The sequence below is a fragment of the Schistocerca gregaria genome, unplaced genomic scaffold (genome assembly GCF_023897955.1).
Source record: "Schistocerca gregaria isolate iqSchGreg1 unplaced genomic scaffold, iqSchGreg1.2 ptg000131l, whole genome shotgun sequence".
Classification (NCBI taxonomy): Eukaryota; Metazoa; Arthropoda; class Insecta; order Orthoptera; family Acrididae; genus Schistocerca; species Schistocerca gregaria.
Window position 1 is genome coordinate 3087799 of NW_026061717.1, and position 13515 is coordinate 3101313.

Below are 13515 nucleotides of genomic sequence, written 5' to 3' on the forward strand. Positions count from 1 at the left end.
GTATTCAATCGCGATGCAATTTCTGTGTGTCAATAACACTATGATAGTCCACACATTACTGAATGACACCAGATCTGCATCGGAAACTACTACTGGTCATCCAGGGAACGATCAAAGCGTAGACTGTTTGAGACATTACTGCCATGGAGAAAAGTGCGCATGGTGACTGTTGTATTCAATCCCGATGCAATTTCTGTGTTTCAACAACACTCTGATAGTCCACAGATTTCAGAATGCCTCCAGATGTGCATCGGAAACTACTACTTGTCTTCCAGGGAACGATCAAAGCATAGACTCTTTGAGACATTACTCCCCCAGAGGAAAGTGCGCATGGAGACTGTTGTATTCAATCCCGATGCAATTTCAGTGTTTCATCAACACTTTGAAGGTCCACAGATTACAGAATGCCTCCAGATGTGCATCTGAAACTACTACTGGTCTTCCAGGAATCGATCAAAGCGTAGAGTGTTTGAGAAATTACTCCAATGGAGGAAAGTCCGCATGGTGACTGTTGTATTCAATCCAGATGCAATTTCTGTGTTTCATCAACACTCTGATAGTCCACAGATTACAGAATGACACCTGATGTGCATCGGAAACTACTACTTGTCCTCCTGGGAACGATCAAAACGCAGAATGTTTGAGACATTACTCCCACGGAGGAAAGTGCGCATGGTGACTGTTGTATTCAATCCCGATGCAATTTCTTTGTTTCATCAACACTCTGATAGTCCACACATTACAGAATGCCGCCAGATGTTCATCGGATACTACTATTGGTCTTCCAGGGAAAGATCAAAGCGTAAACTCTTTGAGACATTACTCCCATGGAGGAAAATGCGCATGGTGATTGTTGTATTCAATCCCGATGAAATTTCTGTGTTTCATCAACACTCTGATAGTCCACACATTACAGAAGGCCCCCAGATGAGCATCGGAAACTACTACTGGTATTCCAGGAAACGATCAAAGCGTAAACTGTTTGAGGCATTACTGCCATGTAGGAAAGTCCGCATGGTGACTGTTGTATTCAATCCCGCGGCAATTTCTGTGTTTCATCAACACTTTGAAGGTCCACAGATTACAGAATGCCTCCAGATGTGCATCGGAAACTACTACTGGTCTTGCAGGGAACGATCAAAGCGTAGACTGTTTGAGACAATACTCCCATGGGGGAAAGAGCGCATGGTGACTGTTGTATTCAATCCCGATGCAATTTCTGTGTGTCAAAAACACTATGATAGTCCACACATTACAGAATGACACCAGATGTGCATCGGTAACTACTACTGGTCTTGCAGGGAACGATCAAAGCGTAGACTGTTTGAGACAATACTCCCATGGAGGAAAGAGCGCATGGTGACTGTTGTATTCAATCCCGATGCAATTTCTGTGTTTCATCAACACACTGATAGTCCACACATTACAGAATGCCCCAGATGTGCATCGGAAACTACTACTGGTCTTCCAGGGAACGATCAAAACGTAGACTGTTTGAGACATTACTCCAATGGAGGAAATGGCGCATGGTGACTGTTGTATTCAATCCCGATGCAATTTCTGTGTGTCAAAAACACTATGATAGTCCACACATTACAGAATGACACCAGATCTGCATCGGAAACTACTACTGGTCTTCCAGGGAACGATCAAAGCGTAGACTGTTTGAGACATTACTGCCATGGAGGAAAGTGCGCATGGTGACTGTTGTATTCAATCCCGATGCAATTTCTGTGTGTCAACAACACTCTGATAGTCCACAGATTTCAGAATGCATCCAGATGTGCATCGGAAACTACTACTTGTCTTCCAGGGAACGATCAAAGCGTAGACTGTTTGAGACACTACTCCCCTAGAGGAAAGTGAGCATGGTGACTGTTGTATTCAATCCCGATGCAATTTCAGTGTTTCATCAACACTTTGAAGGTCCACAGATTACAGAATGCCTCGAGATGTGCATCGAAAACTACTACTGGTCTTCCAGGAATCGATCAAAGCGTAGACTGTTTGAGAAATTACTCCAATGGAGGAAAGTGTACATGGCGACTGTTGTATTCAATCCCGATGCAATATCTGTGTTTCATCAACACTCAGATCGTCCACAGATTATTGAATGACACCAGATGTGCATCGGAAACTACTACTTGTCCTCTTTGGAACGATCAAAACGTAGACTGTTTGAGACATTACTCCCATGGAGTAAAGTGCGCATGGTGACTGTTGTATTCAATCCCAATGAAATTTCTGTGTTTCATCAACACTCTGATAGTCCATACATTACAGAAGGCCCCCAGATGAGCATCGGAAACTACTACTGGTCTTCCAGGAATCGATCAAAGCGTATACTGTTTGAGAAATTACTCCAATGGAGGAAAGTGTACATGGCGACTGTTGTATTCAATCCCGATGCAATTTCTGTGTGTCAAAAACACTATGATAGTCCACACATTACAGAATGACACCAGATCTGCATCGGAAACTACTACTGGTCTTCCAGGGAACGATCAAAGCGTAAACTGTCTGAGACATTACTCCCATGGAGGAATCTGCGCATGGTGACTGTTGTATTTAATCCCGAAGGCAATATCGGTGTTTCATCAACACTCTGATATTCCACACATTACAGAATGCCCCCAGATGTGCATCGGAAACTACTACTAGTCTTCCAGGGAACGATCAAAGCGTAAACTGTTTGAGACATTACTCCCATGGAGGAAAGTGCGCATGGTGAATGTTGTATTCAATCAAGATGCAATTTCTGTGTTTCATCAACACTCTGATAGTCCACAGATTTCAGAATGCCTCCAGATGTGCATCGTAAACTACTACTGGTCTTCCAGGGAACGATCAAAGCGTAGACTGTTTGAGACATTATTGCCAAGGAGGTAAATGCGCATGGCGACTGTTGTAGTCAATCCCGATGCAATTCCTGTGTTTCATCAACACTCTGATAGTCCACACGTTACTGAAAGACACCAGATGTGCATCGGAAACTACTACTGGTCTTCCAAGGAACGATCAAAGCGAAGACTGTTTGAGACATTACTGCGATGTAGGAAAGTGCGCATGGTGACTGTTGTATTCAATCGCGATGCAATTTCTGTGTTTCATCAACACTCTGATAGTCCACAAATTACAGAAGGCCCCCAGAAGTGCATCAGGAACTACTACTGGTCTTCCAGGGAACGATCAAAACGTAGACTGTTAGAGACATTACTCCCATGGAGGAAAGTGCGCATGGTGACTGTTGTATTCAATCCCGATGCAATTTCAGTGTTTCATCAGTACTTTGAAGGTACACAGATTACAGAATGCCTCCAGATGTGCATCGGAAACTACTACTGGTCTTCCTGGAATCGATCAAATCGTAGACTGTTTGAGACATTACTCCAATGGAGGAAAGTGCGCATGGTGACTTTTGTATTCAATCCCGATGCAATTTCTGTGTGTGAACAACACTTTGATAGTCCACACATTACAGAATGACACCAGATCTGCATCGGAAACTACTACTGGTCTTCCAGGGAACGATCAAAGCGTAGACTGTTTGAGACATTACTGCCATGGAGGAAAGTGCGCATGGTGACTGTTTTATTCAATCCCGATGCAATTTCTGTGTTTCAACAACCCTCTGATGGTCCACAGATTTCAGAATGAATCCAGATGTGCATCAGAAACTACTACTTGTCTTCCAGGGAACGATCAAAGCGTAGACTGTTTGAGACATTACTCCCATAGAGAAAAGTGCGCATGGTGACTGTTGTATTCAATCCCGATGCAATTTCAGTGTTTCATCAACACTTTGAAGGGCCACAGATTACAGAATGCCTCCAGATGTGCATCGGAAACTACTACTGGTCTTCCAGGAATCGATCAAAGCGTAGACTGTTTGAGAAATTACTCCAATGGAGGAAAGTGCGCATGGTGATTGTTGTATTTAATCCCGATGCAATTTCTGTGTTTCATCAACACTTTGAAGGTCCACAGACTACAGAATGCTTCCAAATGTGCATCGGAAACTACTACTGGACTTGCAGGGAACGATCAAAACGTAGACTGTTTGAGACATTACTCCCATGGAGGAAAGAGCGCATGGTAACTGTTGTATTCAATCCCGATGCAATTTCTGTGTTTCTTCAACACACTGATAGTCCACACATTACAGAATGCCCCAGAATTGCAGCGGAAACTACTACTGGTCTTCCAGGGAACGATCAAAGCGTAAACTGTCAGACACATTACTCCCATGGAGGAAAGTGTGCATGGTGACTGTTGTATTTAATCCCGAAGCAATATCTGTGTTTCATCAACACTCTGATATTCCACACATTGCAGAATGCCCCCAGATGTGCATCGGAAACTACTACTGGTCTTCCAGTTAACGATCAAGGCGTAAACTGTTTGAGACATTACTCCCATGGAGGAAAGTGCGCATGGTGACTGTTGTATTCAATCGCGATGCAATTTCTGTGTTTCATCAACACTCTGATAGTCCACACATTACAGAAGGCCCCCAGAAGTGCATCGGAAGCTACTACTGGTCTTCCAGGGACGATCAAAACGTAGACTGTTAGAGACATTACTCCCATGGAGGCAAGTGCACATGGTGACTGTTGTATACAATCCCGATGCAATTTCAGTGTTTCATCAATACTTTGAAGGTACACAGATTACAGAATGCCTCCAGATGTGCATCGGAAACTACTACTGGTCTTCCAGGAATCGATCAAATCGTAGACTGTTTGAGACATTACTCCAATGGAGGAAAGTGCGCATGGTGACTTTTGTATTCAATCCCGATGCATTTTCTGTGTGTCAACAACACTTTGATAGTCCACACATTACAGAATGACACCAGATCTGCATCGGAAACTACTACTGGTCTTCCAGGGAACGATCAAAGCGTAGACTGTTTGAGACATTACTGCCATGGAGGAAAGTGCGCATGGTGACTGTTGTATTCAATCCCGGTGTAATTTCTGTGTTTCAACAACCCTCTGATGGTCCACAGATTTCAGAATGAATCCAGATGTGCATCGGAAACTACTACTTGTCTTCCAGGGAACGATCGAAGCGTAGACTGTTTGAGACATTACTCCCATAGAGGAAAGTGCGCATGGTGACTGTTGTATTCAATCCCGATGCAATTTCAGTGTTTCATCAACACTTTGAAGGGCCACAGATTACAGAATGCCTCCAGATGTGCATCGGAAACTACTACTGGTCTTCCAGGAATCGATCAAAGCGTAGACTGTTTGAGAAATTACTCCAATGGAGGAGAGTGCGCATGGTGATTGTTGTATTCAATCCCGATGCAATTTCTGTGTTTCATCAACACTTTTAAGGTACACAGATTACAGAATGCCTCCAGATGTGCATCGGAAACTACTACTGGTCTTCCAGGAATCGATCAAATCGTAGACTGTTTGAGACATTACTCCAATGGAGGAAAGTGCGCATGGTGATTTTGTATTCAATCCCGATGCAATTTCTGTGTGTCAACAACACTTTGATAGTCCACACATTACAGAATGACACCAGATCTGCATCGGAAACTACTACTGGTCTTCCAGGGAACGATCAAAGCGTAGACTGTTTGAGACATTGCTGCTATGGAGGTAAATGCGCATGATTACTGTTGTATTAAATCCCGAGGCAATTTCTGTGTTTCATCAACACTTTGATAGTCCACACTTTACAGAAGACCCTCAGATGAGCATCGGAAACTACTACTGGTCTTCCAGGGAACGATCAAAGCGTAGACTATTTGAGACATTACTGCGATGTAGGAAAGTGCGCATGGTGACTGTTGTATTCAATCCCGATGCAATTTCTGTGTTTCATCAACATTCTAATAGTCCGCACATTACAGAAGGCCCGCAGATGTGCATCGGAAACTACTACTGGTCTTCCAGGGAACGATCAAAGCGTAGACTGTATGAGACATTACTCCCCTGCAGGAAAGTGCGCATGGTGACTGTTGTATTCAATGCCGATGCAATTACTGTGTTTCATCAACACTCTGATAGTCCACACATAACAGAAGGCCCCCAGATGAGCATCGGAAACTACTACTGGACTTGCAGGGAACGATCAAAGCGTAGACTCTTTGAGACATTAATCCCATGGAATAAAGTTCGCATGGAGACTGTTGTATTCAATCGCGATGCAATTTCTGTGTGTCAATAACACTATGATAGTCCACACATTACAGAATGACACCAGATCTGCATCGGAAACTACTACTGGTCTTCCAGGGAACGATCAAAGCGTAGACTGTTTGAGACATTACTGCCATGGAGAAAAGTGCGCATGGTGACTGTTGTATTCAATCCCGATGCAATTTCTGTGTTTCAACAACACTCTGATAGTCCACAGATTTCAGAATGCCTCCAGATGTGCATCGGAAACTACTACTTGTCTTCCAGGGAACGATCAAAGCATAGACTGTTTGAGACATTACTCCCCTAGAGGAAAGTGCTCATGGAGACTGTTGTATTCAATCCCGATGCAATTTCAGTGTTTCATCAACACTTTGAAGGTCCACAGATTACAGAATGCCTCCAGATGTGCATCGGAAACTACTACTGGTCTTCCAGGAATCCATCAAAGCGTAGAGTGTTTGAGAAATTACTCCAATGGAGGAAAGTGCGCATGGTGACTGTTGTATTCAATGCCGATGCAATTTCTGTGTTTCATCAACACTCTGATAGTCCACAGATTACAGAATGACACCAGATGTGCATCGGAAACTACTACTTGTCCTCCTGGGAACGATCAAATCGCAGAATGTTTGAGACATTACTCCCACGGAGGAAAGTGCGCATGGTGACTGTTGTATTCAATCCCGATGCAATTTCTTTGTTTCATCAACACTCTGATAGTCCACACATTACAGAATGCCGCCAGATGTTCATCGGATACTACTATTGGTCTTCCAGGGAACGATCAAAGCGTAGACTGTTTGAGACATTACTCACATGGAGGAAAGTGCGCATGGTGACTGTTGTATTCAATCGCGATGCTATTTCTGTGTGTCAATAACACTATGATCGTCCACACATTACAGAATGACACCAGATCTGCATCGGAAACTACTACTGGTCTTCCAGGGAACGATCAAAGCGTAGACTGTTTGAGACATTACTGCCATGGAGAAAAGTGCGCATGGTGACTTTTGTATTCAATCCCGATGCAGTTTCTGTGTTTCAACAACACTCTGATAGTCCACAGATTTCAGAATGCCTCCAGATGTGCATCGGAAACTACTACTTGTCTTCCAGGGAACGATCAAAGCATTGACTGTTTGAGACATTACTCCCCTAGAGGAAAGTGCTCATGGAGACTGTTGTATTCAATCCCGATGCAATTTCAGTGTTTCATCAACACTTTGAAGGGCCACAGATTACAGAATGCCTCCAGATGTGCATCGGAAACTACTACTGGTCTTCCAGGAATCGATCAAAGCGTAGAGTGTTTGAGAAATTACTCCAATGGAGGAAAGTCCGCATGGTGACTGTTGTATTCAATCCAGATGCAATTTCTGTGTTTCATCAACACTCTGATAGTCCACAGATTACAGAATGACACCAGATGTGCATCGGAAACTACTACTTGTCCTCCTGGGAACGATCAAAACGCAGAATGTTTGAGACATTACTCCCACGGAGGAAAGTGCGCATGGTGACTGTTGTATTCAATCCCGATGCAATTTCTTTGTTTCATCAACACTCTGATAGTCCACACATTACAGAATGCTGCCAGATGTTCATCGGATACTACTATTGGTCTTCCAGGGAAAGATCAAAGCGTAAACTGTTTGAGATATTACTCCCATGGAGGAAAGTGTGCATGGTGACTGTTGTATTTAATCCCGAAGCAATATCTGTGTTTCATCAACACTCTGATATTCCACACATTGCAGAATGCCCCCAGATGTGCATCGGAAATTACTACTGGTCTTCCAGTTAACGATCAAGGCGTAAACTGTTTGAGACATTACTCCCATGGAGGAAAGTGCGCATGGTGACTTGTATTCAATCCCGATGCAATTTCTGTGTTTCATCAACACTCTGATAGTCCACAGATTTCAGAATGCCTCCAGATGTGCATTGTAAACTACTACTGGTCTTCCAGGGAACGATCAAAGCGTAGACTGTTTGAGACATTACTGCTATGGAGGTAAATGCGCATGATGACTGTTGTATTAAATCCCGAGGCAATTTCTGTGTTTCATCAACACTTTGATATTCCACACATTACAGAAGACCCTCAGATGAGCATCGGAAACTACAACTGGTCTTCCAGGGAACGATCAAAGCGTAGACTATTTGAGACATTACTGCGATGTAGGAAAGTGCGCATGGTGACTGTTGTATTCAATCCCGATGCAATTTCTGTGTTTCATCAACATTCTAATAGTCCTCACATTACAGAAGGCCCGCAGATGTGCATCGGAAACTACTACTGGTCTTCCAGGGAGCGATCAAAGCGTAGACTGTATGAGACATTACTCCCCTGCAGGAAAGTGCGCATGGTGACTGTTGTATTCAATGCCGATGCAATTTCTGTGTTTCATCAACACTCTGATAGTCCACACATAACAGAAGGCCCCCAGATGAGCATCGGAAACTACTACTGGACTTGCAGGGAACGATCAAAGCGTAGACTGTTTGAGACATTACTCCCATGGAATAAAGTTCGCATGGAGACTGTTGTATTCAATCGCGATGCAATTTCTGTGTGTCAATAACACTATGATAGTCCACACATTACAGAATGACACCAGATCTGCATCGGAAACTACTACTGGTCTTCCAGGGAACGATCAAAGCGTAGACTGTTTGAGACATTACTGCCATGGAGAAAAGTGCGCATGGTGACTGTTGTATTCAATCCCGATGCAATTTCTGTGTTTCAACAACACTCTGATAGTCCACAGTTTTCAGAATGCCTCCAGATGTGCATCGGAAACTACTACTTGTCTTCCAGGGAACGATCAAAGCATAGACTGTTTGAGACATTACTCCCCTAGAGGAAAGTGCTCATGGAGACTGTTGTATTCAATCCCTATGCAATTTCAGTGTTTCATCAACACTTTGAAGGTCCACAGATTACAGAATGCCTCCAGATGTGCAATGGAAACTACTACTGGTCTTCCAGGAATCGATCAAAGCGTAGAGTGTTTGAGAAATTACTCCAATGGATGAAAGTCCGCATGGTGAAGGTTGTATTAAATCCAGATGTAATTTCTGTGTTTCATCAACACTCTGATAGTCCACAGATTACAGAATGACACCAGATGTGCATCGGAAACTACTACTTGTCCTCCTGGGAACGATCAAAACGCAGAATGTTTGAGACATTACTCCCACGGAGGAAAGTGCGCATGGTGACTGTTGTATTCAATCCCGATGCAATTTCTTTGTTTCATCAACACTCTGATAGTCCACACATTACAGAATGCCGCCAGATGTTCATCGGATACTACTATTGGTCTTCCAGGGAAAGATCAAAGCGTAAACTGTTTGAGACATTACTCCAATGGAGGAAAATGCGCATGGTGACTGTTGTATTCAATCCCGATGAAATTTCTGTGTTTCATCAACACTCTGATGGTCCACACATTACAGGAGGCCCCCAGATGAGCATCGGAAACTACTACTGGTCTTCCAGGAAACGATCAAAGCGTAAACTGTTTGAGACATTACTGCCACGTAGGAAAGTGCGCATGGTGACTGTTGTATTCAATCCCGCGGCAATTTCTGTGTTTCATCAACACTTTGAAGGTCCACAGATTACGGAATGCCTCCAGATGTGCATCGGAAACTACTACTGGTCTTGCAGGGAACGATCAAAGCGTAGACTGTTTGAGACAATATTCCCATGGAGGAAAGAGCGCATGGTGACTATTGTATTCAATCCCGATGCAATTTCTGTGTTTCATCAACACACTGATAGTCCACTTATTACAGAATGCCCCAGATGTGCATCGGAAACTACTACTGGTCTTCCAGGGAACGATCAAAGCGTAAACTGTCTGAGACATTACTCCCATGGAGGAAAGTGCGCATGGTGACTGTTGTATTTAATCCCGAAGCAATATCTGTGTTTCATCAACACTCTGATATTCCACACATTACAGAATGCCCCCAGATGTGCATCGGAAACTACTACTGGTCTTCCTGGGAACGATCAAATCGTAAACTGTTTGAGACATTACTCCCATGGAGGAAAGTGCGCATGGTGACTGTTGTATTCAATCAAGATGGAATTTCTGTGTTTCGTCAACACTCTGATAGTCCACAGATTTCAGATTGCTTCTAGATGTGCATCGTAAACTACTACTGGTCTTCCAGGGAACGATCAAAGCATAGACTGTTTGAGACATTACTGCCATGGAGGTAAATGCGCATGATGACTTTTGTATTCAATCCCGAGGCAATATCTGTGTTTCATTAACACTTTGATAGTCCACACATTACAGAAGACCCCCAAATGAGCATCGGAAACTACTACTGGTCTTCCAGAGAACGATCAAAGCGTAGACTGTTTGAGACATTACTCCCATGGAGGAAAGTGTGCATGGTGACTGTTGTATTCAATCCCGATGCAATTCCTGTGTTTCATCAACACTCTGATATTCCACACAGTACAGAAAGACACCGGATGTGCATCGGAAACTACTACTGGTCTTCCAAGGAAAGATCAAAGCGTAGACTGTTTGAGTCATTACTGTGATGTAGGAAAGTGCCCATGGTGACTGTTGTATTCAATTCCGATGCAATTTCTGTGTTTCATCAACACTCTGATAGTCCACACATTACAGAAGGCCCGCAGATATGCATCGGAAACTACTACTGGTCTTCCAGGGAACGATCAAATCGTAGACTGTTTGAGACATTACTGCCATGGAGGAAAGTGCGCATGGTGACTGTTGTATTCAATCCCGATGCAATTTCTGTGTTTCAACAACACTCTGATGGTCCACAGATTTCAGAATGCCTCCAGATGTGCTTCGGAAACTACTACTTGTCTTCCAGGGAACGATCAAAGCGTAGACTGTTTGAGATATTACTCCCATAGAGGAAAGTGCGCATGGTGACTGTTGTATTCAATCCGATGCAATTTCAGTGTTTCATCAACACTTTGAAGGTCCACAGATTACAGGATGCCTCCAGATGTGCATCGGAAACTACTACTGGTCTTCCAGGAATCGATCAAAGCGTAGACTGTTTGAGAAATTACTCCACTGGAGGAAAGTGCGCATGGTGAATGTTGTATTCAATCCCGATGCAATTTCTGTGTTTCATCAACACTTTGAACGTCCTCAGATTACAGAATGCCTCCAGATGTGCATCGGAAACTACTACTGGTCTTGCAGGGAACGATCAAAGCGTAGACTGTTTGAGACAATACTCCCATGGAGGAAAGAGCGCATGGTAAATGTTGTATTCAATCCCGATGCAATTTCTGTGTTTCATCAACACACTGATAGTCCATACATTACAGAATGCCCCAGATGTGCATCGGAAACTACTACTGGTCTTCCAGGGAACGATCAAAGCGTAAACTGTCTGAGACATTACTCCCATGGAGGAAAGTGCGCATGGTGACTGTTGTATTTAATCCCGAAGCAATATCTGTGTTTCATCAACACTCTGATATTCCACACATTACAGAATGCCCCCAGATGTGCATCGGAAACTACTACTGGTCTTCCAGGGAACGATCAAAGCGTAAACTGTTTGTGACATTACTCGTATGGAGGAAAGTGCGCATGGTGACTGATGTATTCAATCCCGATGCAATTTCTTTGTTTCATCAACACTCTGATAGTCCACAGATTTCAGAATGCCTCCAGATGTGCATCGTAAACTACTACTGGTCTTCCAGGGAACGATCAAAGCGTAGACTGTTTGAGACATTCCTGCTATGGAGGTAAATGCGCATGATGACTGTTGTATTAAATCCCGATTAAATTTCTGTGTTTAATCAACACTTTAATAGTCCACACATTACAGAAGACCCTCAGATGAGCATCGGAAACTACTACTGGTCTTCCAGGAAACGATCAAAGCGTAGACTATTTGTGACATTACTCCCATGGAGGAAAGTGCGTATGGTGACTGTTGTATTCAATCCCGATGCAATTTCTGTGTTTCATCAACATCAAATAGTCCACACATTACAGAAAGACACCAGATGTGCATCGGAAACTACTACTGGTCTTCCAAGGAACGATCAAAGCGTAGACTGTTTGAGACATTACTGCGATGTAGGAAAGTGCGCATGGTGACTGTTGTATTCAATGCAACGCAATTTCTGTGTTTCATCAACACTCTGATAGTCCACACATAACAGAAGGCCCCCAGATGTGCATCGGAAACTACTACTGGTCTTCCAGGGAACGATCAAAGCGTAAACTGTTTGAGACATTACTCCCATTGAGGAAAGTGCGCATGGTGACTGTTGTATCCAATACCGATGCAATTTCTCTGTTTCATCAACACTCTGATAGTCCACACATTACAGAATGACACCAGATCTGCGTCGGAAACTACTACTGGTCTTCCAGGGAACGATCAAAGCGTAGACTGTTTGAGACGTTACTCCCGTGGAGGAAAGTGCGCATGGTGACTGTTGTATTCAATCCCGATTCAATTTCTGTGATTCATCAACACTCTGATAGTAGACAGATTACAGAATGACACCATATGTGCATCGGAAACTACTACTTGTCTTCCAGGGAACGATCAAATCGTAGACTAATTGAGACATTACTCCCATGGAGGGAAGTGCGCATGGTGACTGTTGTATTCAATACCGATGCAATATCTGTGTTTCATCAACACTCTGATAGTCCACAGATTACAGAATGCTCCCAGATGTGCATGGGAAACTACTACTGGTCTTCCAAGGAACGATCAAAGCGGAAACTGTTTGAGACACTACTCCCATGGAGGAAAGTGCGCATGGTGACTGTTGTATTCAATCCCGATGAAATTTCTGTGTGTCAACAACACTATGATTGTCCACACATTACAGAATGACACCAGATCTGCGTCGGAAACTACTACTGGTCTTCCAGGGAACGATCAAAGCGTAGACTGTTTGAGACATTACTGCCATGGAGGAAAGGGCGCATGGTGATTGTTGTATTCAATCCCGATGCAATTTCTGTGTTTCATCAACACTCTTATAGTCCACACATTACAGAATGCCCCCAGATGTTCATCGGAAACTACTATTGGTCTCCCAGGGAACTATCAAAGCGAAAACTGTTTGAGACATTACTCCCATGCAGGAAAGTGCGCATGGTGACTGTTGTATTCAATGCCGATGCAATTTCTGTGTTTCATCAACACTCCGACAGTCCACACATTACAGAATGCCCCCAGAAGTGCATCGGAAACTACTACTGTTCTTCCAGGGAACGATCAAAGCGTAAACGGTTTGAGACATTACTCCCATGGAGGAAAGCGCGCATGGTGACTGTTGTATTCAATCCCGAGG